The sequence below is a fragment of the Capsicum annuum genome, unplaced genomic scaffold, assembly GCF_002878395.1.
Source record: "Capsicum annuum cultivar UCD-10X-F1 unplaced genomic scaffold, UCD10Xv1.1 ctg3962, whole genome shotgun sequence".
NCBI classification, from domain to species: Eukaryota; Viridiplantae; Streptophyta; class Magnoliopsida; order Solanales; family Solanaceae; genus Capsicum; species Capsicum annuum.
Window position 1 is genome coordinate 9,213 of NW_025846856.1, and position 4,082 is coordinate 13,294.

Genomic DNA, 4,082 nt, shown 5'->3' on the forward strand with positions numbered 1-4,082 from the left:
GAGTTGATTATCATGCCACGTTTAGTCCGGTCATCAAACCAACTACTGTACGTTTGGTTCTCTCTATTGCTGTCCAGCAGAATTGGCCCCTACGTCAGTTTGATGTTAACAACGTATTCTTGCATGGTCGTTTAGAAGAAGAAGTGTACATGGTCCAACCTCCAAGTTTTGCAGCCGAGAAGTTTCCCTCCCACATATGTCATCTAAAGAAAGCAATATATGGCCTCAAGCAAGCCCCTCGGGCGTGGTACAATGAACTTAAGACATTTCTTCTTTATCTGGGATTTATCAAGTTAGAATCTGATGCCTCACTCTTTATTCAGAAAGTGTCAAACAACATTTTGTATGCATTGGTTTATGTAGACAATATTATTATTACAGGGAATCACAACTCCGAGGTAAATCGGGTTATTGCTCGTCTTGCTGGGTGTTTTTCCATTAAAGATATTGGGAATCTAAACTTCTTTCTTGATAAGGAGGTGCTTCGAACTGCTAAGGGAATCACTTTATCACAGTCCAATTACATCAATGAAATCCTCTTTGATGAAAATATGAAGGACTGTAATTCAGCATAAACCCCAATGAGTGCCACTGAAGTGCCTCAACTACATGATGGAGCGGAACCTACTGATGCCACTCGCTATAGGAGAGTTCTTGGAAAAATATAGTACTTATCTTTTACTCGTCTAGACATTAGCTTCTCTATGAATAAATTGTCTCAATTTATGCACTCTCCATCTGAAGTGCACTGGAAAGCACTCAAACGGGTACTCAGGTATCTCCAAGGAACACTTCAGTTCGCTCTTCACATTCAAAGAGGCAATGATTTCAACCTACACATGTACTCTGATGCGGATTGGGTAGGAGATGTAAGTGATAGAGCTTCCACTACTGGCTACATATTGTTTTTTGGACAAAATCCTGTGAGCTGGTCTTCTAGGAAACAAAGAACAATTACTCGCTCATCAACTGAAGTAGAGTATCATGCTGTTGCAAGCGCGCTAGCTGAAACCAACTGGGTGACAAATCTGCTAAAAGAATTACATGTTTCACTCCCTCAAAGACCAACCATTTACTGTGACAATGTTGGTGCAACTTATTTGTGTGCAAATCCAATTTTTCATAGCCGCATGAAGCATATTTCTGTAAACTTTCACTTTGTTCGCAAACAAGTTCAGCAGAATCAAGTTCTCATTGTTCATATTCATGCTGCAGAACAAATCGCGGATACTCTAACTAAATCCCTACCAAAGCCAGCCTTTGATAAACACCTATTCAAGTTAGGCTTTGCTACACATTGCCTATCTTGAGGGGGGCGTATTGGCGCATACATCTTATCTTGAAAGATATCTGATGATTGATCTTCCCTATCTCAGCAGATCTTCCATATCTCAGTATATCATGGTGATTTTGTATCTATTTAGGAGAAGATCAGCATTCTTTATTACTTGATTCTTTCTTTATTTAGTTTGTATTCTCTTGTATATATACACACTCATGTAAATGAAATCAAATAAGCTTTCATACTTGACTCAGCTTTATACTGTGGATGGCGTGTTTTTGTTTAAAGGAACAAAGTCGAAAACTGAATATGGCCCTTTTTTGGGACTGTGAAATCCTACAACCAGGGTGGTAACCACTCTCCCTCCAGTCCACTTCAAGCCTGAACCAACACTTCTCCAAGATATGGCTGGCTATTTTGGGTTTGGATTCAATCCCCCCTTTACAAGTAACTACAAGGTGCTTTGGGTCCGCCGGTTCATCGATTATGACGATACGATCCATCGATCATATGGAGCCATTTAATCCTCTTCTACTAACTCTTCGAGAATCCTTAAATGTAAACATTACAAAGTTCTAACCTCCGCCCTTAGTAGTGCCTCTCTTCCCTATTGTTCTGGTTACCTGAATGGAGCTTATTACTGGATAGTCCGAGAAAACACCCTTATTTCATTTGACCTTGGCAATGAGGTGTTCCATGAGAATAGCGGTCCAGATGTTCCAGGTCTTCATTTTACCAGCTTGATATTGCGTGATGGTTCCATTAACATCATGGCCAAAGATTTCAACTCAGTCTTTACTTTATGGCTTATGATTGAGCCTGGTGTTTGGAACAAACTTCATACCTTTCAATGCACTTCACTTATTGAGCCTATCTATCATGGCTCATGGGATTCTACCCCTCATTTTCCTTGATAAGAGTTGTTGGCTCATCTCCTACGATGTTATGACCCTGGAGATGAAGCAACTTGGATTTCAACATCAGGGGCCATTTTATTCTACCTGTGTTCATTATTATAAGGAGATCTCAGTAACAATTAAGTAAGGAGGAAAAATAGATCTAGAAGACCAACCATTCATGTAGCTGAAGCTGAAATATTTTGATGTTTGCAACTAAGATATGGCTTATTTAAGGTCAAGTTCTTAAGCAGTTTACTTTACACAATTGCTGCATCTATTGTTTATCGCAATGTTGCTGGCTTGCTTTATCAAAACTGGATTATTTTATGAGTTTGATTTCTTCATGGCTTCAGTTTTAGGTTCCAAATGGGATTTTGCATTAATATGACAGTAGAAGGCACATTGGCTAGTAGTTTAGTTAACCGACTATAAACACAGAGAAGAGGACAGTTGCAGAATTAATTTGCCCGAGCTCTTCAGGCTGTGAATTGAATTCGTACACTTAAAAAGCTCTACAACTGTATCCTACGAAAAATTGTTTTAAGAATTCATCTCACAGATCCCTCTAGAAAATTTGCTCTTGATACCAATTGTTGGTTTTTAGCCTGCAGAAAAGTACACAGGAGATGAAAGAATACGAGGCATGAAGGTGTTGAATTTAATAAGGGAATTCGAATTGCAAAAGATCAAGGAATCTGAGACCGTCAAAGAGTACTCAGACCGACTTCTTAGCATTGTTAACAAGGTAAGATTGTTTGACACAAAATTTAAAGATTCAAGAATAATTGAAAAAAATTTGTTACTGTGCTTGAAAGATATGAAGTATTCCTTGGAAAACACAAAACTTGTCCAAGATTACCTTGGCAGAATTGTTAAATATGTTGCAGACGCAAGAGTAAAAGAAGCTTATGAGACAGAATGGTATGGTTGAAGGAGCTTTGACAACCAACCTCAAGACTCGAAGCAAGGGTAATAATTCAAGGAAAAACTACCCACCTTGTCAACACTGTGACAAAATAAGTCATCCTCCATTTAAATATTGGAAGAGACCAAATGCACAATTCAATGTCTACAATCAACTTGGCCATGAGCTGTGATTTGTAAAAACAAATCTCAGAAATCTTAAGCAGATGTCCAAGTCACCAAAAAAAAAGAAGATCACTTATTTGTGGCAACATATTCTTCAACCAAGAAATCTGATTTTTGAATCATTGACAGTGGTTGTACAAACCACATGGCATATGACAAAACTCTTTCTGAAGAGGTTGTATCCACAGCTTGAACCCATGACCTCCTCCAGATCATATTGCAGCAAGTTTACAATATGAAAAGAAAATACAGTAGTGACGAAGTCATGTCGAAAAGTTTGGAATAGGTAACCATAATTGTAAAATACTAAATGCCATCTTATCATTAAAAACAGCTTGGAATCAACAACAGTTTTGAAAATCTTTAGCACAGAGCCAATTTTACAGAAGGAAAGGGAAGTAAAGTAACTATGTCTTAAAGAACTATGATCTTGCCTAAACTGGCTTTGAAATTTCTAATTTCTAAGTCATGGCAAATGTTCAATGAAATGTCTAGTCAGCGAATTGCCTCTAACGGTCATCGGGTGTTGCAGCACTGTAACATGTACATTCAGGTGAATCACCTCTGACAACTTGTAACAGCAGCCTCCTGCACAAGAAACATGATAACCGATCAGTTAAGGTGACGGTAAAGAAAGCTGACGATCTTGAGTTTTAACTCAACTACAAAGCTCACGAGATGAATGCTCAAACCATACAACAGAGACAACAACAGCTTGTTCTCTTTACCAATATGGGAATATAAACACCCTCCCCGGGGGCTCAAGGGTAAATCAAGAAATACGAATTGAGTCTCACTCTGATATCATATAA